The following is a 26,575-nucleotide window of genomic DNA, read 5'->3' as shown; positions in this document are numbered from 1 at the left end:
AGTGTACCCAAAATCCCTCACGCGTCAAGGTCCCTCCTATTGTAATTTTTCTTCTATGAGGGAGCCCAATGACTATCGCGAGAGAGTACATAAAAGAGAAAGTAATAAGATATCCATGTTCCTTCCACCAGAGCGCGGAGGAAGGGTGGGCACATGTGAATCTAAGCAGATAAAATCATCAGAAATGCTATTTCGGTAAGCAATGCACTTCTTCTGATGCTTGTTAATCTGCTTAGAATTGCATGCTGTGCATAGACTAGTGAGCAGTGCCCGGAGTTGGAGGTGGGTTGTGAGAAGGAACAGTAGTGAAAAGATGTCTTAATACTGCTTGTTCTACCTGAGAATGAGACCTGGAATGAGTGTCTAGGCAATGATGGTTTGTAAAGGCGTGTATACAGCTCCAGGTTGCTGCTTTGCAAATGGACTCTAGGGGAACATTTTCAATGAAAGCTATGGAAGCCCCAGTGCCTCGAGTAGAATGTTCTCTAGGCTTGAAAGGCAGTTCTCTCTTAGCAAGAGAGAAACAGAGTGTGATGCAATTGAGAATCCACCTTCAGATGGCCGATTTAGAGACAGGATCCCCTTCTCTACCAGCTGCCACTGAAACAAAGAATTGGTTTGTTTTCTCAGTGGTCTAGTTCTTTCCAGGTACAACATGACTGCCCTGCGCACATCTAATGTGTGTAGGATTCCTTCAGCCAAGTTAGTAGGGTTCTGGAAGAAAGTAGGCAGTTCTATTGATTGGTTCACATGGAACTTGGAAATAAATGTAAGCACAAATCGGGGGCACTGTTGAGCGAATTGCAAGATGGCCGCCTGAGTTAATGGGCTCCGACCCATGATTAATCCTGTAGCAAATATCCTATTTCAGAGCCACCTATGAGCTCAGGACAATACAGGCACATATGCCTCTAAACTTGAAGATCAACCTATGAAAATCTGGGGAGAGACCACACAACTGCAACCGAGAAATCCCGTGGTGAAATTGGAGAGGGCCCGAAGAACACAACGAGCCATGTGGGAGAACCGACCAGATCGGCCCTGGAGACCGCTGGATGAACGAAGCAACCCACTGAGATGGGGAGGAGCCACGATCAATTGCCAAACCGCGCCACGACACAGCCTTGCACCCGAACATTTTCACGTGTTGTGGGAGAAATACTTTTGTGGAAGCCCGATAATGGCTATAACACTTGGCGGAACACAGGTACCCTGCTGCTACTATCTGAGGGAAGCAGACGAGACTGCGCACGGACTTAAAGGCCCAATATCCCAGGCTATGATACGAAGTCCCTACACTCAACAGTCTGCAGGTTCCTCACGCTCTGGGTGGAGGAAGGCTACGGCCGCCTGCTAGTGCTGGCTTGGCAGGGCTCAAGAAATGCATTATCGACCACGGGCAATCCTTGGATGAGACCCGACTCGTCGCCTTAACATGACAAGCGGAAGTGGAACTTATTGTGACGTCCTGGGCTAGCTGGGTCGTGTGGATCCACCCGTGAGTGGCTGCGGGTTGTAGTGCCACCCCCGCCAACGTCCTGGATCATAACCCGTTGGTCCAGCTGCGTGCCGGGAGCTACTGCAGGGTGACCGGACCTGCCAGATTCAGAATCGCAGAGACATCCGCACTGCGTAAAAGGTGGAACAAGGGACAGCCAAGGACTGGAGGGTAACGCCCCCTGCTGTGCCGTACAAATCACAAACCTCGACATACCACTGTGTCATCAAGGGAACTCTGTTAGCTATCCTTCACACCTGATACGAGGGAATTAATCCTACGTTGAACGGTTATCGTGTTTCAGAACGGCCATACACCGTATCTGTGAACTTTTGGGTTAACCCCTCCAGTTGCACCGGGACCTCACTGACTGGGTCACTGCTGCCTCATAAGCTGCCTAAAGTAGGCTGCTCGAAGCACCCGATGCGCCATATGCCACATGATACAACTTTGATTACCAAACCTGCTGAAAACTGTCTGAGATCTCAGTGTTAAATGAGATACGCGAATGGGCAGTGGCCGGATCACTGTCACTGTCTTTAAAACAAGCAAGCTTGGGGGTAGGATGCCCCTGTCTGGGATACCGGTGACTGCCATTGGGAACAGGGGTAACAGCTACAGACAAAATCCTGGGATCAACCTGAGCTGTCTGGAAATCTAGCAATAGACTGCTACATTAACAGAAACAAAGCACTGCTCTGTGATATATACGTGAATAACAGGCAAAAGTCAAGCCACAGTGAAACGTAGGAGGACACAATCTATCCGTTTGGTGCTAACAGAGTGCACACGTCTAAACAACTACTTCACCTCGACACATGATTGGGCTTAACACACGACCACAGCAGTCTCCTGGGTGCAACTCAGTGTTGGGGGCAGAATCTCCCATTTCCTCTTGAAGTCCCGGATGGGGATACTGACTGCTGAGAGCTAAACCATTGACAGTATACACTGGCTCTGCGTGGTGCGGGCGCTGTGGGCTATAGGCACACTGACACCGACAGAAGATCACACTACTAGAAATAAAGATAATATAAGGTGTGGCAATCATCCTTCACCCAGCTGGCAACACGGAATATGAAGGAATTCTATATAGGGTGAATAAGATGACGAAAGGAGCAGGAGCAAAGAAGAAAGGCCCGATGGACTCATTCACGAGTACACAGACACAAGACGCAACAGCAGTGTGTCGAACACGCCCAGCACCCAATATGAAAATGAAGGAGGTGACAGGGAGGACCGCCTGACAACTATTGTACAAAATGGCTTTCTAGCAATTAACATCAAATTGGATGACATTGTGGCCAGCATCCTTAAGGTGAGAGTCGACAAAGAAATCTCACGAGGCTGAAGGCAGGATCAGCTCCAATGAAGATGCGATTACTCAACGTGGCCGAGACATTGTACAATTGAAAGGAGACATCTCTAAATTACAGAAAAGTGCGAGGATCTTGAATCCCGATCTAGAAGAAATAATATTCGGATTGTAGGGGTCTCTGAGCAATTTGGCAAAGGTGCTATAGAAATACAGGTGGAGACTCTCCTCAAATCTCTCTTAGGTCCAGAATCCTTCTCGGAACAATTCTTGATCGAACGGGCACACCGCATACTTGACCCGGTACCCAAAGCAGGGGCTCCGCCCCATACAATTATTGCTCGCCTCCTTATTTATAGAGACAGAGACAAGATACTTAAATTGTCCAGAGAACGGAGCACCCTGTACCACGAAGAAACCCGGATACATATATACCCTGATTTCGCTGCAGGCATTCAAGCTAATAGAAGATCCTATGAATCGGTTAAGAGACTGCTCCGTGCATGCCACATACCCTATGCCCGGATATTCCCTGCTAAAATGAGAATCCAACATGGCAGAAGAGCACATTTTTTTTTAAACGCCTGCAGCTGCAACAGCCTACATCGAGGAGTCTATCTCCCTCCCTCCAGGGGACCGCAGACTGGACCAGAACAGAAGTCCCCGACATGAAGAGGATGGATTGGATCCGACGGATTGAATATACACGATAATATCCTTTTACATTGGTTGAACTACTCTACATAGGTGGCCCTTTTCACGAATTGTAACTGGGCCTGGGGCCCTGACCGGGCTGGCCGGTAAAGGCAATGGCAACCTCTGGAAGGATCCTCAAGTTTTCACAGGAACATTGTCTAGATTGGGTAGATGATGCAGTTAGGGGAGGGGTGGGTAGTTGTATTTATGTTTTACAAGGGGGAGAGGGGTCGGATGTGGTCGAAACACCAATGCAAGTTTTGAGAGGTACGGTTTCTAAAATGTACGGTCGTGTAGGCTAAGGTGACATCTCCCCAAATGAATCATACTTTGTGATGGAGATTTATATTGAATTAAATGACATATCCACCAATGTCGGGAGGTATATTGAAAATTAGCTTGCTATGCTGGAACGTGCGTTGACTTAATCCTATAAAAACCAGGAATGTTGGTGCCTATATCACTAGACACTCTCCCAACATACTAATGTTACAGGAAACGCATGCACAAGGAAATACTAATGCCAATTTTCTCCCGAGCTGGGGCAAGCAATGTTATTATACATCCAGCTCTGAGTTTTCAATACCTGGGTAGCAGGACTGACCCTCAGGGCAAATGTGGTGGTCTGGGGTACGGTAGTGGGACATCCCTCTCACCCTGGTCAATACTTACGGTCCTAACATAGATGATCCAAGCTTCTCTCTCGGTATGTTGGATATACTAGTAAACTTAGAGGAAGCATGTATAGTTAGGCAGGAAGAGATTTTAACAGTTCTAGACCCCAGTAGGGACAGATCCTACACAGTTCCTAGACCACCCACTAAAGCAGCAGCCATAATTTAACAGCTATAGGCGATTCAGAATCAGGCACTGACTATTGGCTCATATCTTCCTCTACTGCTAATTCATTGTTGCATTGTAACATCCACCCTTGCACACTCTCAGACCACTCCTCGATGACGCCCCTAGACCAACCAGGCGATGGAGGATGCCAACCAATATTCTAACTGACCCTAATGTAACGGAGGCCTTACATATTGAGATTGCAGAATTTTTTACCAACAATACGGGGTCGGTTACCCAACACGCTGGGAGTTGTTCAAGGTCTGGGTGCGGGGGGCTCTTACATCTAAAACTACGGGTCTTCTGAAATCAGTAAGGCTTGAACTTTACAGAGATCGAAACAAAACTGCGGGATCTACAGATTAGTTATAGCAATACCCATAACTAGGACATACTGGCTGAAATCAATAAGCTACTACACAAGTTCAATAAACTTGCGTCCAGAGAAATACAATATATAGCAGCTCCCGTTAGGGCACATAGATACGGGGAAGGGAATAAGGCTGGGCGATCACTTGGCAACTTGATTAGAACAGACGGGACAGCGTCTCCCCACTGCGGGGATTCTAACTAAATGTGGCGCTGTCCTCACGAAGGAAGGCGATAGAAATCAGGAATTTACTAAGTTTTACACTAAACTATACTCCAATCAAGATACTAAAACAGTATCTGAAATACACGATCATCTTAACAAGCTGAAACTTCCGAAACTCTTATCGGAGGCAAAATTAGCCCTCGAACAACCGATTACATGCGAAGAGATAGTTGAGGCAATTAAGACCCTGTCCTCGGGGAAGGGTCCAGGCTTGGACAGGATAGGTGCCGAACTTTAAAGAATTCCAGATTGACACTGCCCCTATACTTCTGAAAGTGTGGGAGGAGGCTTTTGAATATGGTATACTACCGTCGTCTATGAGAGAGGCTGTGATTACGGTTTTGCTAAAGCCCAGACGACTTGAACAAGACATTTCTTACAGACCCTGATTAACACAGATGCCAAAATATTTGCAAAGGTACTGGCCAACAGATTGCTACAAAATGTTCCTACCCTGGTCCATCCGGACCAGTGTGGGTTTGTCCCAAACCGCTCCACCGCATTGAATCTTCGAAGACTATTTGGAGTCATGGCACAAATAGATTCAGGAGCAAACGCTGCTGTGATCTCCCTGGATGCCGAAAAGGCCTTTGATTCTGCATCATGGAAATACTTATTTGCAGTTTTGAAACATTTGGATTGGGCCCTTATTTTCTCAGTTGTGTTCGACTGTTATACACAAAACCTGGTGCCAATGTTATCACAAATCAAATGATTTCCGAAGAGGTTTTACTGGGCAGAGGAACGAGACAGGGTTGCCCGTTTTCTCCCATATTTTTTGCATTAACTATTCAACGAATGCCAGCGTTTATTAGGCAGAAACATGGCAACAGGGGTATAAGGATGACTGACCCGACCCAATCAATATCATTATGTGCAGATGATACACTTTTATATATCAGAAATATGGAGGCAAACTTGACCCCCATCATGGCTGACATTCAAAACTTTGCTGAATACTCAGGATATAAAATTAACAATACCAAATCGGAGATATTTCCTCTGCCTCACAAAAAAGAATGCCCCTCCAATACATGTGGGCTTAAATGGTCTACAGAGCACATTGATCTTCAGGGGGAAAAACACATTATATACAGACAACTATGAGCCTATAATACCGTCTTTAACTACGAAACTTCAAGTGTGGACCAGGCTGCCTATCTCACTATACGGCCGGATAGCTATTCTTAAAATGGTGATCCTTCCCAAACTCCTTTATCTATTTAATAATATACCCATATTGGCAGGCTGAAAGTTAGTTGTGAAAATACGCTCCATGGTTTCTAATTTTGTATGGGCGGGAAAGACAGCTTGCATTAGGAGGGAAAAGATGGTGGAACCTTACAGCACTGGGGGCCTTGCAGCTCCAGACTTTGAACTTTACTATCTGGCTGCACAGGTGCAATTTGTTAAGCACTGGTACAATCCATCGGACACTTCACCTCATATACCCACAGAACGATACGCAGCATCCCCGCTGGATCTCCGATCAGTTCTGTTCAGTTCCTCTCATAAAGATCACTGTCAGTTTGACCCAGTAAGTATAACCATTCAGGCCTGGAAGGCAATCTACAGGAGGCTAAAGATAGCAACACCATACGATCCAGATTTCCCACTATGGAACTTCCCCGATATTTCCCCCCACGTTTGATGAATCACTTCAGAAAACCTGGGACCCTAACAATGAAATTATGATGTGAGACATGTTCCCCAACAGGAAATATGTGACCATAGCCGACTTTAGAAATACCATTGGAAGCGGGCCACTACAGGTACTCCAATATCATCGTATGCGAGCTGCATTTAATGCTAGATGGCCCATTTCCTGATGAACCCCCCTCACATCCATGCCTACAGGCAGTCACATCTGGGAAATGCCATGAAGTCTCTGCATCATATTAGTTAGTGCAAACCCACACCCGAATTACGTCAAAACCAAATGGGAGGACGACTTGGGAGTGGCAATAATGGATGAGAAATGGATAAAGTATTGTCAACTTACCAAGTCTGTGTCACTTAATGCAGGACTCCGCCTAATTCAGTTCAAGATGTTGAATAGACTTCATTATACACCAGCCAAAGTGGCCAAGTTTACTGAGAGTTGTGAGGTGCCCAAAGTGCGGCGAAGCACGAGCAGGATCATTCCACATGTACTGGACTGCCCAGGGATTTCTCAGTTCTGGAGGGGGTGGCGGGTGTTGTAGAGGAAATAACACAGATTCCGGCTTCCCTCATACCACAGAAGAGCAAGTTACTCTCTTACCTGGTAACGATCTTTCGATGGGATGTTCCGACGACGTATTCTATATCTATGACAGTAATCACCACAGCTGTGCTGCTTCGGAAAATTTTTGGTGTCTGCGTCCTGCGTCGATGACGTCGATACGCTGTCCTCGAGGGCTTCCGTCGAGCCGACATCACCGGATGTTATAGGTAGGATGCATGACGCCCGTAGCCTCAGAAAGCCTTGCGGAAACGTAAACTGCAATCGCATAAGAGATTCTGTAGCGGGGCAGGTAGGGAGGGAGCGATATGGAATACGTCATCGGACCATCCCATCGAAAGAACGTTACCAGGTAAGAGAGTAACTTCTTCGAGGGCATTGGGTCCTCCGACGTATTCCATATCTATGACAGACTCCCAAAGGAGTACCAACGTATGGAGGAGGGAAAAGAATTTAGAATATAGAAATTTAGAAAGCTCAATGAAATTGCAGAGTAAAGGACCGCCTTGCCAAAGGCCAGATCCTGCCCATGGATAGAATCGAGGGAGTAGTGACGTACAAAAGTATGGACTGAAGCCCAAGTGGCTGCATCACATATGTTACAAATAGGAACACCCCTCTTCAGGGCAGTAGAGGCAGCCATACCCCTAGTAGAATGGGCCCGTAAACCTACCGGAGGGTCCTTACCCGCCAAGTGGTAAAATTCAGAAATTGCCAAGATAATCCATCTAGGCAAAGTCTGCTTAGTCACAGCTTGTCCAAAACGCCTTCCAGCATAACCAATAAAGAGCTGATCGTCCACTCTGACCCGGGACATGCGAGAAATGTAGAAACTTAAAGCTCTCCTAGGATCCAACCTATGGAGCCTCTCCTCTTCCTTACCAGGATGCGGAGGAGGATAAAATGCCGGAAGAATAACCTTCTGGCTCAAATCAAATTCCGACACCACCTTCGGAAGAAAGGAAGGACGAACTCGAAGGACAACTCTGTCCTTATGAAACACAGTGAAGGGTGACTTAACTCAAAGTGCCTGCAACTCACTCACTCTGCGAGCGGAAGTGACTGCACCTAAAAACACAGTCTTAAGGGTTACTGGCCTCAAAGGACAAGAATGTAAAGGCTCAAACGGAGCACCCATAAGGAATTTCAGAACAAGGTTCAAATCCCAACCAGGCACCTGGAAAGGTGCCGGCGGAAACACATTAGTGAGTCCTTAGAGAAACTGAGAAATTGACAGAATTTTAAAATAAGAACACTCCTCAGACGAGCGCTTAAACATAGGCAGCGCCGCCAGGTAACCTTTAACAGTACCCACTTGCAGGCCCCTGTGGGCCAATGAAAGCAAAAAAGACAGAACTACAGGAATGTCACATGAAAAAGGATCCACATTCTTAACCCTGCACCAGTCGCAGAACTTTCTACAACGGCAATGGTACAGGGACTTTGTTGCCGGCCGTCTGGCCGAAAACAACACCTCCATCACGTCTTCAGGGAGGTCCCAATCCTTATACCTCAACCTTTCAGAAGCCAAGCGTGAAGGTTGAGGGATGGAGAACCTGACCTCTGGATGGAGAACCTGACCCCTCTCCCGTGAGAGCAGGTCGTCTCGGTAGGTAAGACGACGTGGAGGGCAGATGGACAAGTCGAGATGGTCCGGGTAGCACGTCCTCTGAGCCCACGCCGGAGCAATGAGGATCATCCGGGAACTGAACCTCCGTAACCTCTGCAGCACTTGCGGGATGACGGGGACTGGAGGAAACGTGTACAGCATTGGGAAGGACCACTCCACCACGAACGCGTCTCCTAAGGCTCCTTTTGGAGGCAATTCCCGCAAGCAGAACCTTTCGCACTTCCGGTTGACACTGGAGGCGAAGAGATCCACCTGAGGGGTCCCCCAAAGGGCGAACATCTCCAGGAGAGTCTCCTGAGCCAGCTCCCACTCGTGAGAGATTGCGCTCTGCCTGCTCAGAGCGTCCGCCGTCTGGTTTTCGTCACCAACCAGATTAACTGCCGAGATCGAAACTTCCTGCTGGATGGCCCAGAACCAGAGCTGCATCGCCTCGCTGCACAGAGGAAGTGACCCTGCACCCCCCCTTTTTGTTGAGGTAGTGCATGGCCACTGTGTTGTCCATCAGAATCAGGACATTCCTTCCTCGCACAGTCGGCAGAAAAGCCTTCAGGGCAAGCCTGACAGCCCCCAGCTCCAGCAGATTGATATGGAGTCTGGACTCCGACGGAGACCAACGACCGCTGACTGTCAACTCGTTGGCATGAGCTTGCCATCCCGTGAGGGATGCGTCCGTCACAATCGTCCCCTCCAGCCAGGGAAGCCAAAACGGAGCCCCCTTCATCAGATTGCCTTTGACGGCCCACCACAGAAGGTCCTGGGCGACCGAGAGAAGCACCTGAACGGGGTCTGACATCCTGCCGGAGGACTGCGACCAGTGCATCTTGAGGGCCCACTGCAGAGATCTCATCCGCAACCTGGCCTCTGGCACCAGAAGAATGCAGGATGCCATGAGGCCGAGCAACCTCAAGAACTCGAAAGCCGGGAGACTCTGGGCGTGTTGAAACTTCTGCTGAATGGGATGAGCCCTCACCTGGGGAGGAAAACACTGCCCCAGGGAAGTGTCGAGCACTGCTCCGATGTACAGGAGCCGCTGGGTTGGTGTCAAATGGGACTTTAAGTTGAGGGAGAAGCCCAGCCCGTGAAGGGAGTAGCAGGTGACGGACAGATGATCCAGGACTTGCTCGGAAGAGCACGCCCTGATCAACCAATCGTCCAGGTAGGGGTGGACGTGAATCCCCCCTTTCCTGAGATACGCTGCCACCACCACCATGAGTTTGGTGAAGACCCTCGGGGCAGAGGTCAATCCGAACGGCAGGACCCGAAACTGATAGTGCAAGTCACCAACCGCGAAGCTCAGGTACTTCTTGTGCTTTGGATGGATCGGCACATGAAAATAAGCGTCCTTGAGGTCAAGAGACACCAACCAGTCCTGAAGTTGAAGGGCCTGGAGGATTTGAGAAAGAGTAACCATCTTGAACTTATCCTTCCTGAGGAGCTTTTTCAAACCGCGCAAGTCCATGATGGGTCTCAATCCCCAGTCTTTCTTCGAAATCAAAAAAATAAGGGGAATACCATCCCTTGTTCCTCTCCGCTACAGGCACCAGTTCTATGGCACCTTTCTCCAGCAGGGATTGCATTTCCTGCGCAGGGAGCGGATCCAGACTCTTCAAAGAGATTCCCTGGTGGATTGTCGGGAGGCCTCTGCCGGAAAGGAAGACAGTAGCCGTGGGCTATGATCTCCAGAACCCACACATCTGAAGTAATGGCACGCCACTCTACAAGATGCTGCGCCAGTCTTCCCCCAACTGGCGAACCATGGGACATGGCCTCATGACTGAGTTGAAGCGTCTGCGGCAGTGCCCGAGGGCAAAGAGGCAACTGCCAGAGCGGCCTTGGCACCTTGAATACCCTGTTTTCCACCTCTGGCACTCCTACGGTGGTCCCTTGGACTTACAGCTCCTCTCTTATTTACTAAAGGATGAGTAATATCGAAAGGAACCTCCCCTCCATTGCTGTCCCCTAGGACGAAAAGGCGGAGGTTGGTGAACTGCAGCGCTCAACGACTTTGCTGCAGCTTTGGAGGTCTGCAACCTCTCAAGGCTCTCGTCAGCCTTGCTGCCAAAAAGATGTTCACCATCAAAGGGCATGTTGAGGAGCCGGGCCTGCACATCAGGAGCAAACCCCGACTTCCGCAACCATGCAAACCTGCGTATTACTGTGCTCACCGCCATGGACCGGCTGACACAATCTGCCATGTCCAAACCCGACTGAACAGCCTCACACGTGGCATCCTTGCCATCATGTACAATAGCAAGAAAACCATCCTGTTCTTCCCCTTTGGGAATATGTTCAGCCGCCAAGGAAATACAGTTCCACAGAGTACCTGAAACGTGGCAAGGCGCACACACACACAGAGTTGGCTGCCTGTAAAGCCATACCCCCTGAAGAAAACACTTTCTTCGCCCAGCCATCAAAACGCTTGTCATCCCTATCAGGAGGGATGTTAGGGTACGACGCCTGCTTTGCTGGGGCCGTGGCCGCCTGCACCACCAAACTCTCCGGAGTGGGGTGCGTGGTCAAGTAGCAGGGGTCACTACTGGCTGGATGGTATTTTCGCAGCAAAGACTTGCTCACTGCCGGGAGACTCTCCGGAGCAGTCCAAGCTGCAGCCACCCTTCTTTGCAAAGCCATATGGAATGGCATTACCGGGTCAGTTGGAGGACCTTGGTCGAGGATGTCCGTCAGGTCATCCTGCAGAAAATCCACAGGTGGCGCAGACCACCCCAACTAGTCCGTGACCATCGACATAAGGCGCCGGTACGAGGACTCGGCATGGTTTCCAGGCTCAGGCCGACAGAACTCAACCTCCGGAGAGGTGTCCAGACCACTGGCATCGTGCAGTGACTGACGCAGGTCTTCAATCTGGCTGTGACCAGACATAATCTTGTCAGGCACCTCCTCAGGCACCAAACCTTCCTCAGATCCCTCATCACCCTCAGAAATAAAATCCAGAGGGCGGAAAGAGGGCACAGAAAAAGGGACAAAGACATTCTTAGCCTTGGCCAGAGCCTTTCGGGGGTTCCACAGTGCCACGGGGTACCTCCGACAAAGAAGACTCGAAAGGCGTCGAGGGATTCGGCGTCGAGCGAGGCGCCGCAACTTCGACGGTGTCGACACAGGCCTCGAGGGCGGAGCCCCGAGCGTGTCCTTCGACAGCCTGGGCGCCGATGGCAATCGACGACTTCCTCCGAGGCGGAGCCTCGAGAGAGTCCCTCGACGACCTCGGTGCCGCAGGCGTCAATATCTTCCTGGAAGACTTCACAGGCTCACGGGTATCGAGGGGTCGAGGACTGGGACCTGGAACGGGCATATCTAGAGCGACAATCCTTGTCCGACCAGGACCTCGAAGGCACCCGGAGATCGCGACGACCGCTCGAGCCCGAAGGCAGACAAGCGGCGTCGCTAGCACGGTCACGGCCGGCGTCCTTCGACGGCGCGGACGGACCAGAGCCCTGCGATTGAAAAATCGCCATCATCTCCTTTCGGAAGGAATCCCATTTCTCAGGAGTGGAATGCTTGTATCAAAGACATATATATTCAGGAGTCGAATACTTGTTGGGACAAGCAACCCGCCGATTGGCGGAGTCCTCGTATGAGGATGGGGAAGGCGACCTGTGATGGCGCTTCTGTGAGTGCCTCGAAGAGGCAGAGGCATGGTAAGACCAACTCCTGGACCGAGACCCCCCGGACTCACGACGACGATGCAGAGAGTCGCCCCTCGAATCGTCCGTCGAAAGGCCAGTGGATCGCGACTTCCGGGGCTTGGCCACCTTACCCACAGACAGCTTCTTCTTACGCTCCCGCAAGGCCTTCGATGTAAGCGACTGGGATTTGACACAGTCATCCGTATCGTGGTCCTCCCCGAGGCATCAGAGGCAAGCGTTGTGCGTGTCAACGACATCTTGGACCCACACACCCGACACTTCTTAAAACCCGACCGCGGGGTGGAAGCAGCCGAAGACATCATTACAATACACAAACGAACAGGTTCGAAGAACCGAAAGAACAGGATTCAGTAGAACTGAGGCGCGCCGAGGTCTCCGAAGCGAACACGTTCGTGGAAAAAACAGAACTGAGGCTACGGGCGTCGTGCGTCCTACTTATAACATCCTGTGACGCCTGCTCGATGGAGGCCCTCGAGGACAGCGTATCGACGTAGAAAATTTTCCGAAGCAGCACAGCTGTGGTGATTACTGTCATAGATATGGAATACGTCGGAGGGCCCAATCCCCTCGAAATACTTGTTTGGAGACATTGGGAAGGTATCGGAAACTACTAGAAGGCTCTTTATAATAGCTAAAAAATGTATTCTATTAAACCGGAAAAACTCATGTGCTCCCAAAACAGAACAATTCTTACGGGAACTGTTGTGGGTAAATGAAAGTGAGGAACAATGTGTGTTAACGGTACCAAAGACCAGCTGCCCAAAGAATATATGGGCACCATTTAGACTGTACTTAAGTAATATGCTGTCAGAAGTCGAGACCTCCTCTGAATCTTTATCAAATTTGTAATGTTTAAGATGTATGCAATGTTTGTAAAGGTATATTGTTTTTAAAAAAAATTTGAGTGTGTCACCTGTAGCTGTCATGACCATCAATAAAGTTTAAAAAAAAAAAAATGTAAGCGCAAATCGAGGGTGAGTGCGCAGAACCACCTTATCTTTGAACTGTAACGAAAAGGTCTAGAACTTGAAGGGCCTGTAGTTCACTAACTCTCCTTATAGAGGTGATAGCCACTAGGAAGGCTGTCTTATAGGTAAGATCTTTGAGACTTGCCTTATGCATAGGCTCAAATGGAGACCGATAAGTCTAGTCAATACCACATTTAGGTCCCATCCAGGAGCCGGTTTGGAAATGGGAGGATGAATCCTTTTAACCACTTCCATAAAAGCCTTAATAACTGGTATTTTTCACCATGACACCTTCTGTTGTGACGTAGTGTACGCTGAGAGAGTAGCTAAGTGAACCTTCAGGGAATTAAAAACCAGTCCCGAGTCTAGTACGTGAATCAGGTACAATACAATGTGAGGAGGAGAGCCGTCAATAGGATTGACGCCCTTGAAATTGCACCAGATAACAAAGCACTTCCATTTATTGGATTGGCAATATCGGGTGTTAGGTTTTCTCACCTACCTAAGTATGTACATGCATCTCTGAGGGAGTTGCAGATGCCCGAACTCTATGACCTTGGGAGCCAGGCCGCCAAGTTCAAGGTTTGCGGGCATCGGTGTAGAGCCTCCCCCTTGTCCTGAGATAACATGTTGTACGGGCAAGGCAGTTTCATTGGAGGAAATAGGGACATCTCCATCAGATGAGAAAACCCGGGTTGGAGAACCACATGGGGGCCAACACTATCATGGTGACTGGTTCCTAGAGCATCTTGTGCATGATCTTCTTGAGTAGGGAGGGGATGGTGGGGGGTGAAATCAAATTTCCCTGACCATGTTATCCAGAGACCGTTCCCCTTGGATCGGTTATGTGGGTACCTGGAGGCATAATCTTGGCAATGAGCATTCACCAGAGTTGCAAACAAGTCGATCTCTGGGAAACCCCATTGAGCGAAAACGTTGGAGACAATCTCTTCGTGTAGTCGCCATTTGTACTCTACGGGCAGTGGGAAGTCTCTGCTGAGCACGTCCACTAGAAGATTGAGTTCCCCGGAACGTGTTGAGACAACAGGAACATCCTGTGTTTGAGAGCCCATTTCCAAATGTTCCAGGACAACTTGGATAGCCCTGGAGAGTGTGTGCCCCCTTACTTGTTCAAGTAGTACATGGCCGTGGCGCTGTCTGTGAGAATCAGGACCGTCTTTCTCTGTAACTGTGTCTGAAAGGCTTTTAGTGCTTTGAATACGGCTAACAGCTCAACAGATTTATGTGGTTGGATGCTACTTCTGGAGAACACACACTGTGCATCGTCTGCTGAAGCAGGTGAGCCCCGGACGCGTGCGAGGAACTAAGTAAATGCATGACGGCATCATTCTCAACAGTCGCATGGCTTTGCGTACCGTCACCTCTCGACCGGCCACAGATTGAGGGTTCTGAAACGACATGTTTTGAACCCTCTCGTTGGAGGGGAAGATGAGGCTGTCTTCTGTTCGAATTAGAGCCCCTAGGAACTGTTTGACTTGACTGGGGTCTAAGCTGGATTTCTTCTAGTTAATGGAGAATCCGAGGCTGAATAAGAGGTCTATCGTTTTTTGAGTGTTCAACAGGCATGTTCCATAGGAATCCCCTGTTATGAGCCAGTCGTCGAGGTATGGGTAAACCGCAACGGATTCTCTGCCACCTCCTTCGTAAACACCCTTGGCGCAGAGGCAATGCCGAAGGGGAGTACTTTGAACTGATAGTACTTGTCCTCTATCATGAAGCTTAGGTATTTTCTGTGTGCCGGCAACATTGAAATATGCAAGTATGCATCTTTCATATACACTGTTGCCATGTAATCTCCCTGTTTCAGCAGAGGGATTACCTCCTGCAACGTCACCATATGAAATGTTCGAGGATTGACAAATTTGTTCGCTGGGCGCAAGTCTAGCACAGGGCGCATGGTGAGATCCTTTTTGGGTACAAGAAGTACACTCAATAAATACCCTTGATTACCTGTAGAAGAGGGATGACTTTTATGGCGCCCTTTCCCTGCAGGATCTCGACCTCTTGCAGCATGATGTGTAGGTGTTCTGGCATCAGGCGTCTTGATTTTGGCAGTCTGGATTGAGGGGGTCGGCAAAATTCTATGCAGAACCCGTGGGCAACGGTCTTGAGCACCCACTGGTCTGTTATCCCCTCCCATGTAGGAAGGAATGATGTTAGACGTCCCCCGACCAGGGAGGCATGGGAGGGGACCCAGATCTGAGGGTCATTTCTGACGTGAGGCCGGGGAGCCTGTGCGGTGGCATTCTGGCCTCTACCCTTTCCACAGCGTTGTCCTCTAGGTGGATACGTGGTGGTGGTGTTAGATCCTTGTCCTGACAACCAGTTGTTTCCTGCACCATACTGGTTTTGAGGGGAGCGAGATTGCCCACAAAAGGAACAAGAGCCGCTCCCTCGACGTTGTGAAGGTGTCACGACCGCAGCCTCCAAGGAGTCAGATTTAGCCCAACTGCCTCGGAAGCTGGGTCGCAACTTCATTTTCAGGCACCCATCGGCTCCCATAGGGGCCTTATGGACCTTGTCCTGGCGCCAGTGGCGCCAGGCTCATAAGGGGACCCAGTCCCGGCACAGGACGTGCCGGGCTCATGATGTAAGGAATGGTGCTTGGGTGGACCTACCGGCTGCAGACCATGCTGCTCACTCACCTGCAGGATGAAATCCTCATCCATCCATGGCTGGAACTACTTTACCTTCTGGGTGTGGCCAGCACCACTCCCTGGGACTGGATACTGGAACTATTCTGGAAGTTGGGACTTCTTACCTGGGCGAGGCTGCTGTGGAAGGAGACACCTAAGCACTCCAGTAGGACTATTTAAACCACGCCCGATCAGAGCAACGTGCTTCGCGTTATTCTGCAATAGCAGCAAGACGCTTACCGTGTCAGCTCCAGAGATTCTTCAACTTCTGCATCTAGGGAAGAGAAATCCGTAACCTTACCTTCTGAAATACCATCTTCGTCTTCTGCAGCATCTGAGAAGGGAAAAGAACACCAGGTTTGCACGAGATAAAAACCAGCGCAGCTCTTACCCAATCCATCGGTGCATCTCAAGCCACGGGCTGCAGCTTTCCATTTTTTCGGCACCCTGTGGAAGCAAGGACATTGGTTAGTAACCATCTTGAAACTTTCCCTACCTGCGCTGCATTCTTCTCTCCTTCGCTGACGCTGCTACTCGCATCTGCAAAACAAAAGGACATCATTAAGAAACACAAACTCCATCCATACGCACGTGTTTTGGGCAGCTCTCATCTATCTCAATCCTCGGCGCATTCCTCGACATCTATTTTTCCACCCAGCTGCTTCTGCAACCTGAAAAAGGAAAAGAGACATTAAGAAGTGCTTTAAACTTCGAATTGACATTTTCTACTTACTTGCCTGCAATACCTTCGCCATTCCATCGCTCTCCGGACCTCCATATTCAAGCAACCGCCGTTCGTGCTGCTAACGACGGCCTAGCTTCAAATCTTCATCCTCTGCAACCAAGAGGCTGGACAATTAACCAGTGAAGTAACTGGCTTCGGCGCCCCTGCACAGACGCAGGATGGAGAGCTCCGCTTTCACCTATATAAGGTGAGCACGTTTAGCCTACGAACTACTTGGGGAGTACCAGGAAGGGGAGTCAGCTTGCCCAGTCAGGCTTATATATCCTATTAACCCCTTGCTCTCCTAATTGCAGACACCTCACCCTTCAGATCAAGATCTCAGTGAGGAGAGGGCCTTTCCAGGGTGGCATTCGAGGCCTGCGCGTGACCCTAGAAGACTCCGAGAACCCCCAGCCCAGACCTGCGCCTCCGAGGGATTCAGGTGAGCGTTACAGAAGGCATTTTGGGTAATCTGGTTTAAGGTCTTGAGTCTCATGTTCCTTTTTGGCTGTCTCAAGTGCTTCGTCCACGGCTTTGCCAAACAAGTTGGTCTCCTCAACCTGCTTGGTTATTAAGGCTGCTTGGGTTTCAGGCTTAAACCCAGAGTTCCTCAACCAGGCGTGCCGTTTTAGTAGGGTACCCTGGGCCAAGGTCCTTCCCGCTGGTTCAGCTGATTTTGTCAGGCTTGTTACCCATTCCAGGGAGGAACTCTAAGAGGACGGCGACCTGCGACGTCTTTTCTTAATTCATCATTAAGACGAAGTTGAGTGGTGAGATCCACTTCTGAATCAAGATCTTTTAGCTTTTTTCCAATGAGGAGTCACCCCCCGACTCGTTAGAGGATCGCTTTTTTGACAGTCGTCGAAGGGGATTTATGTGTCCTACCTGCAGCGAACTTCCCTTTACATTCTTTCAGGGGTTTCACCATCATCGAAAGGCAGGATCCACACTCTGGTGTCTTATGTCTCATCAGATCCCAAACACCACAGGCACAACCGATGGGATTCCGGAAGGGTCATCTTCGCCCTGCAGTCTTAACATTTTTGAAATCCCGATCTTGGAGTTTATGATGCCAACGAAGATGCCATTATTTACTCGATAGGTTTCACGAAGGAACAGAAGCGCGCCCATCTTCCGAAGCCATAGCTCCCGCGGACAAAATGGAACTGAAGCTAACAGTCGCTGCACGTGCTATATGTTCCAGTGGTGACGTCGACATCGGGACGGAGGACATCGAGTCGACCGGCATCGGCGCGCAGCATCCCCTGCTGAAAAATGTTTATGAGGCAGCTAAAGCGGAATATGGGTAGAGCAAAAGATGACGAATACGTGGGAAAACACAATCCATTCCAAACTGAGTTTCTTAGGTGATGGAACACATACTATTTTGCCCAGGAGATTGCCTAAACATGAAGCCAAAAAGAAGGGATTGCTCAGATTAAAGGGAGTTTGGTGTGAAAAGGTCAGAAAGCTGAGCTTTTCAGGATGGGATGGAGACCCCTCTCTGCTTGCCATGAGAAGCCTACCAGGGTGAAAAGCAGTGCCAGGTCTACGCCAGAAGGGGGAAGGTGGCAGTTTAGATGGACCTAATCTCTGTCCCAGATTGTCATACAAGCAATCACACAATATCTTTCTCACATGATGCTGGTTAGTCTTTCTCCATTTCAGAAAAACCTACATCCCCAAGCATCCCCTGCAAAAAGCACCACTTCCACTAGCCAAACTAAAATGTCCCTGGTTGACCAAGAGCCTGAAAATATCTTCTAGCAATATTTGGAGGAACAGATCGCTCCATGACCTGGGAAATAGCAATAATCGGGTGCACAACACAAACCAGAAGCAGCAAGTGACCGCACACATAAAGACCACTTCAGGTACATTGTGCTTACATGAGAGGGCACAGTAGAACTGCTCCACAGTCAAACAAGCAGACTGGCAGGCCGACAAGGCCCTCACATGAACTGTAAACTCCATAGCTCAACATTCCAGAAACCGGACAGGAACAGGAGAAAAGGGAGGTTCAGAATACCCCCACACCCTTTGTGTCCTCCGTTTGTACCACCTCCCACCGGGTAGGGAGGATAAAGAAAGATTGACCCAGGGAAACAGTAGGGATGGATGACCAATGGGAACCACAAGGACAGTATAAAGGGAGAGCTGGGAAACAAGAAACTGTGTATTGTTCGGGTGAGGTCAGAGGATACAGAGGTAAACCAAGACACTATTATATTATACGGACATTGTGCAAGGTGAAGGCTACTTGTTTGTGAAAGGAAGTGGTACAGAATTGAAAGTGTATAACTGAATAGTAGGAGAGGAGATAGTGAGAAGGTGTATGGGGAAGTGAACAGAGAGTGAATGTATGAGAAGGGTGGGAGGAGAGTGGTGATGTGGAAAGGAGAGTAGCAATAACATGGAGAATAGTGATGAGTAAAAACGGAGGGTAGAGAGAAGTAGTAAAGGGAGAGAAAGAGGAGGGAGGTCCCTTAGAAGGATAGCAGAAAGAGTGAGGTAGAGATGGGGAGGCGTAGAGTGGAGTTGGAGAAGGGAGAGTAGAAAAAGATGGACAGATTTAGGGAAAGGAATATCGGAGTGTGGAAGGAACAGCAAGAGTGAAAACCCAGGTGTCTGAAAGGTACATTTCATTCCTGTGGGGGAACCATGGGATAGGGACCCGTAAATCGTAGGTAGATGATCTAGATCACACTTTCCTAGGTTCGAGGGTGGGGGGCATTAGGCCCACTGCTAAAACGAAAATGTAAATCCTTGAACTGGGGCTCTGGGAGTTGGTGTATTATTGAGGCCATCTTTGACAGATGGGCAGGTGGTGCAGGACCAAGAGACTTTGCACAGTTTTATGAGGATATCTAAACCCCTCGGAAAACCTACCCTAGGCCCAAACTGAAAGAATATTTAAATAAACTCAGTCTTCCCAAACTCTCATAAGAGCAGTTAGAGATGCAGGAGACCACTATTATAGGTGAAATTAGCAAATGTTAAAATGAACGCCGTCAAATCTCTGGGTAAAGATGGGTTCACAGCCCAATTTTACAAAATATTTAAACACGGATTGAACCCCAAGTGGAGAGCTTTTTTCAGGGTCATATTGGAAGGAGGGGGTGCATTAGCTTAATTCTTGGAAGCCCCGATTTCAATAATTTATTAATTTATAAAGAAAGTCAGAACCTCTTTAAATGCTCGGTAAATAAGCCCATTTCCTTACAGAATATAAATGACAGAATCTTAACTAGGATTCAAGCTATGCGATTAGCCGTTATTATTCCTACTCGTCAGCACAGATCAAGTAGGGTTTGCAAGTGGAACGCAGGTGGCTGATAATATTAGGACGACAATTAGCCTTATCCAATGAGTTGGCCAGTTGACTCAGTCCTGCGTTCGCTTGCTCGAGAGGTGGCATTAGCTCGGGTCAGGCGGAGGTTCCCACTCAGTGGGGTGGAGACTTTTAGGTTGGATAAGCGGCATTAGGCAATCTATACTCGGCTCTATTGGTGGAAGTAAGAGTAAATTGGGAGGTATTTCGCTTGATAAGGCTCCACCGGGGGATTAGACCAGGCTGTCCCCTTGTCACCTCTGCTTTTTGCCCCGGTTACTGGACTCCTAGGTGAAGTAATTTGACAAACTAATGGCATTACAGATATCTTGGTACAGGGTAAGAAATATAATAATGTGATTTTTGCAGATTGTGTCATTTATATCAGCCACAGCCTTTAGATTCCATCAGGGTTCGCCTATAGGAATTTGAGAAATATGTGAAATATTTCAGGTACTAGCAGCTTAATGCAATGCCCATGAAATCGATGGTCTATGTCCCAGAATGGAAAATGTGGTTTAGACTTGTGGAGGAGTTCCCCTGCGAGCTGGGCAGGGAGAAATTAATATACTTAGGTGATCTGGACGTCTAATGATTTAGATCAATGATAGTGTAGTAATTAACCCCATCACTGGGGTGGGAAATCTGCCCACATCTGGAGAGGTGGCAGAGGTAGGAATGCTCTTAGATGGGACACTGGACTACTACGCCTAGGTTCCTATACAAACATTTGATCCTTCCCCAAGTTTGGGAGGAGGGAGGCTTCTCAAATGTAGAGGCTTATTTTGTGGCACTGACGCGAGTAATCTACGACTACCTCAGTCCCCAGGAAGGGACGCAATCTAGCTGTGTTTTGTCCTGTACTAAAATTGAATTGTTAGCCGTAGGCTGCTCTCCCACTATACAGGACTCTCAAATCTAGCTGTGTTCGGTCTTGTATACAAAGGTAGTTCTCTTCTACCATGTACTCAAACTGCATTGTGAATCTTAGGCCTCAACCGCACAACACAGTCAACTAGGCGCCATGTCACTCACAGGCCACAACAGTGCAGCTCCCTGACGCACCACTAGCCCAAACAAGATACACCGCAGTCTTTCACTACCAGCGCCATCAGACAGCATACCCCCCTCCCACAGAGCACCTCTAACATGCATCCCTCACCCCTCCTTTTCCCCCGCCCTCACCCAACTACCCACCCCAAACTGTCTCACTCTTTCCCTACCCGTAGATCCCGCTCTGCGCAAATAAGATAGGCAAGCTGGAGAGATGGATTAGAGAGCACCCCCCCACGGAACACACAAGAGAATGCAGCAATACACCTAATATGCCTATCAAACTCCAAACGTGCCAGCAACCAACCCCCGACACCTCCCGCTCACATTCTCCCCAATCAACTACAGACCCCCCCCAATTCCCACTTCCCCACTTTTCGCTCAGCAAGAGAAGCTCTAGCCAATACCCCATTCACCAGAGAACCACCCACTCTCTCCCATATACTTATGACCACTCATAATGCAAGGAAAGGGCAAGACCGCAGGTGCCTAATGCCCCCCTAGCTTCATCCATTCTCCGACACAGTTCGCAACCACTGCCCCCGCAATATAGGAGTGAAACCTCACTGCACGCACCCAACACAGTCCTACCTCTTTTCCTCCCCACCCCCTGACCTCCACAATCCAACTGCTCCCTCATTTCCACACTCCACCCCCACTGCCAGTCCCAACTGTTTCCCCTCCCCAACTGCTCCCTCATCACCTACACCCCACACCCCACATCAGAACCCGCATTCCCCTCCCCCCCCCAACCCTACCCACCCTCAACCCACAAAAGGCATCCCACCAAATATCTTGCACCCTCATAAATGCTAGGTCAGTTTACAAAAACAAACTCCACATCTATGACCTTATCACAGAAGAAAACCCAGACATCCTATTCATCAATGAGACCTAGTTCTCGGATGACTACGAACCCCTCGCGCACAATACTTTCCCACCTGGTTACATTCTCACTGTTCAGAACAGATCACGAAGAAGAGGAGGTCTTGAAATATTACACAAAGACCAATTCAAGCTAATAAGCAAGGACACCTCCACCAACACCACAGACTACTATTCCCTCCTGGTAAAACTCCAACTCACACCATCCGCCTCACACTGCTTCCTACTCATCTACAGATCCCCCGGCTATAACAAACTTTGCAGACACATTGGGTGAAGCACTGGCCGCCAACCTCATCCTACACCCAACCCTCACCATCCTAGGAAACCTCAACATATGGTTCGACTCCCCATCAAACCCTATGACCAAGGCACTCACAGTCTAGATCAACTCAATCTGAAACCACTACACCTCAACTCCCACCCACACGAGAGGCCACACCCTTGATGCAATATTCAGCACCGCAAACATATCTACCCAGCTCCCACGGCCCCAATCATGGTCCGATCACTCAGCACTCTGCTTCACCATACCACTCAACACTATGATCAGCGGACAACGCCCCACACGTCCACCACCAACCGCTCCCTCTACTTTACCACTATGGAACAAAGAATCACCCCAGATCTTGAATTCTTACCCAGCAACTCCCTCAACTGTCTCAACTGTCTCAACTCACTCTTCCTCGCGGAAGGACCCCCAGCAATAGATTCCTTCGACCTCTGGCTTACAAATGCCCTCTAAGCCTTCACCCCGTCAAAACATACCTTGCAGAGATCTGGACCAACGCTGAGGTGGTTCACACCCAATCTCAAACATCTCAAAACTCTCAAGCACCGTCTGGAATGGGCCTGTAGAGCCAACCCTTCAGCCCAAAACAAAACCGCCCTAACAAGGACATTACAGAACTGAAATCAGAAAAAAGCAAGAAATCATTCTATGGGAACCGAACTCAACCGAATTCAAAATGCTCGCAACGCAAGTAAGGAACTACATAAAATCATAGCAGAATTCAAATCACCCTCATGCTCTCGCCTGACCACTCCAAGCCTTATGCGACACCCTCTCACTCTACTTCTACAATGCCACCAACGAAAGACAACGCCATCATCACCAAACTAAAAATCCTACAGCCACTGCCCACTGGCCCGCAGCCCCCCACCAAACCCTCCCACAATCACAACCTTCTTTTGACTCTTTCTCTCCTTTCACAGACAAAGAATTCCCCTCGCTGGTTGCAGTCAGCCGCCAGTCAGACTCCCTGGAAGACCCGTGCCCACCCTCAATGCTCAAATAAATACTAACCTCCACCTGTGCAGCAAACGTCGCACATGCAATCCTTAATCACTCACTCACATCATGATCCTTCCCGAAAGCCCTAAAAACATCCTACACCAAACCCATTCTCAAAAAACCGACTCTTGACCCACTCCTCCCCCAAAACTACACCCTATCTCCAATACACATTTCATCGTCAAACTGATTGACTGCATGGCTTACAACAGCTTGGCCAATTTTCTGAAGCCAACAACCTCTGAGACCCAAGCCAACCAGCTTTCAGACCACCAAGGGGAACAGAATTCTCCCTAGTTTCTATCTGGGATGACCTAAAAAGAGCAGCCGACGCATACGGATGCACGGTTCTCATCCTGCTAGACCTTTCCGCTGCCTTTGATACCACTGATCACTCAATTCTATTAGTCAGACTACAAACACTAGGAATCAATAGCACAGGCCTTACGTTGATCTCTTCCTTTATCTCTAACCGTTCGCAAATCATACACCTCGACCAGTTGACATCCATAGCACATCCAGTTTGTAAAGGTGTCCCCCCAAGGAGCATCTACGTCACTGCTAATCTTCAACTTCTACACAAAACCCATTCCTACAATCATCCGCTCGTACAGCCTTACCTGCTACAACTATGCAGATGATACCCAGATCATCCTCAAAATCCCAAACTCTGAAGGCTCTGGCAGCCCGGACCCATCATCGTGTCTCTCTGACATTGATCACAGGATGACGACCAACCACCTAATCCTCAACCCTGGGAAAACCGAAATCCTAGTATGCGGGAAAACATCACTCATTCCCCAACCAATCCCATGGCCCAAATCACTAGGACAAGCACTGGCACCCTCTAATGTGGTTAAAAACCTTGGATGCGAATTTGACTCAGATTTATCCCTCACCCAACACACCACCAGCGTATCCAAAACCTGTTTCTTCCACCTAAGTACCCTCAAGCGGATTTTCCCCTACCTCACCTATCCTGACCGTTTCGCAGCCATCAACTCCATCATCCTTTCCCGCCTAGACTACACAAACTGCCTCTACCTAGGAGCACCGGCATCCCAACTAAGGAAACTCCAAGGACTCCAAAATGCGGCAGCACGCATGCTCATTAACTTGCCACATATCGCTAAACAATACTTCCAGCCAACTAGTACTCCAGGTAAGCAGCAGCTTTCGTTGTGGCACACCTGAACCACTATCAACCCACCCACAACACTCCCACCCAACAAGCACTCCAGGTAAACCAGGAGCTTTCGCTGTGGCACACTCCCAACATTCTCACTGCACCCCCGTCCCCCGGTCCACATGAGAGTCAACTAACAATGAGATAAGTAGCCCAGGGTAGCACACCCCATCACTAAATAATCACTGCCACTGTTAACCTGCATCGCTCTTTCAGGGATGTACTCTCACCACTAGCTGTCTCCCACTACAAATGTATTCCCAAATCTGCGTACATTAAACCATCGATGACTTTTACACTTCGGAAACCTACTGTACTAAAGACTCAAACCTATGGCCTTGTAAAGCCTAGCTCAGACCCCCCCACCCCCACCATGCATGATCCTCAAATATAGTTGCAGCCTCTTCCTTTGTTTATTGTATGATAAGGCCTACTGCATTTTGAAACCTAGGCCTCCTGCCCACTATACCGGATTCTCAAATATAGGTGTAGCCTCCATCTTTGTCTACTGTATGATTAAACCTACTTCACTGTGATACCTAGGTTCCTCTCCCACTATACAGGATTCTCAAATCTAGGCGTAGCCTCCATCTTTGTTTACCATATGCTCACACCTACTGCACAGTGAAACATAGGCCTTTCTACCACTATACAGGATTCTTAAATCTAGGTGTAGCCTCCATCTTTGTTCAATATATGCAGATACCTACTACAGCATGTAACCTAGACCATTTGGTATAGGACTCAATTATAGACCTTGACAAATATCGCCCCAGCCGAGCAATCTCGCAGCCTACTAATAGTGTGGACACATACCACAGGCACAGCCAAGCACACATGCATGATAGAATACGGCTATGGCTAAGCACATCTGGTCTAGTTTCACACATAGCCGTCCAGACTGAAACACCCGACATACCTCAACACCTCTGCCACTAGCATAGAGCAACCAGCAATTGAAAGGAACCCGCTATTGCTGGCCTCAAATACTCTCTCAACAATAGCAATCTATCTCTAACCCTAAACAGTACCCACAATTGTGTTTGACCTCTCTTGGACTGCTTAGTCGAGCCTTGCCAGCCACCCAAGTCTTAGAACAGCAACATGCATCTCCTAAGCTAAGCTCCCTAGAATTTACAACCACATCGACTACGGTCACCAAGGGCGTGCCAACCGAGGAAAAAGCGCATTGGTGCCACACAAGTGGGGAAAGAGCACTATATAAATAACCAAATACAATACATGGAGGCAGGGAGAGTGGTGAAGGGCTGAGCCTGCCCAACCGAGGTATCAAACCAATGGCACCAAGTATCATCTTGTTCCAAGCCAAGCATGTTGCACTTGAACTATGATCCCAGTTATGGGGTGAAGCTGACATCAAAAAATTGGAAACGATTCTATGGGACCTCTGCAGAGTGGCAGCCAGGACAATTCAGCCAGAAGCATAAGTGACCCTTCCAAGCATAGGGTGGATCGTGAGAGAAATCCCTAGAAATGTACAGAAATGCTCTTCAATACCTGCTTTGACATATCAAAGTGAAACCCGTACACGAGGGCATAAGCAAGAAGTTGGCAGAATTAGGTTTTGGCAAGAACCAACATTGCTACGTTGGAGAGAATCTGGAGGCCTTAGGAAGACCATCAAGACTGAACCTAGATTGATGGTGCAAAGGCAAGGTGCAAGGGAGGTAGAGTGGGGTTAGGAATGTAGAAGGGCGGAAGGAGCTAAATAAAATTCTCTGTGCATTATGCAGACTGTATGCACTGTGTGTATTGGATACCAACTTACTTTCATGCCTCAACTTACTTTAGTGTTTTTCTTTACTTTTAGGCATACAAATTTCTTGTTAAAAACCAAATTGACAGTTTTATTTAAATATATACTTCCAGCTATGAAATGTTAACTAGAACAAGACATTCAGAGGTCAGCTTGACACGGTCAGGAAAAGCAATGTCACTTTCTCCAATGTAATTTATGATCTCAATCCAGCTTTTATTATTCTGTAATGCA

The 26,575-nt window shown here is 48.7% G+C and overlaps 1 protein-coding gene across 1 annotated transcript in view; it reads right to left on the bottom strand.

Moving 5' to 3' along the window:
- Positions 1-26,575, bottom strand: part of BTBD9 (BTB domain containing 9) — a 1,399,080-nt gene that overhangs the window by 1,204,520 nt on the left and 167,985 nt on the right. The window lies entirely within an intron of this gene.

This window comes from Ambystoma mexicanum, chromosome 4q, assembly GCF_040938575.1.
Source record: "Ambystoma mexicanum isolate Mex_15411 chromosome 4q, UKY_AmexF1_1, whole genome shotgun sequence".
NCBI lineage: Eukaryota > Metazoa > Chordata > Amphibia > Caudata > Ambystomatidae > Ambystoma > Ambystoma mexicanum.
The sequence above is the reverse complement of the archived record's forward strand: the minus strand, read 5'-3'. Positions and strand labels throughout refer to the sequence as shown.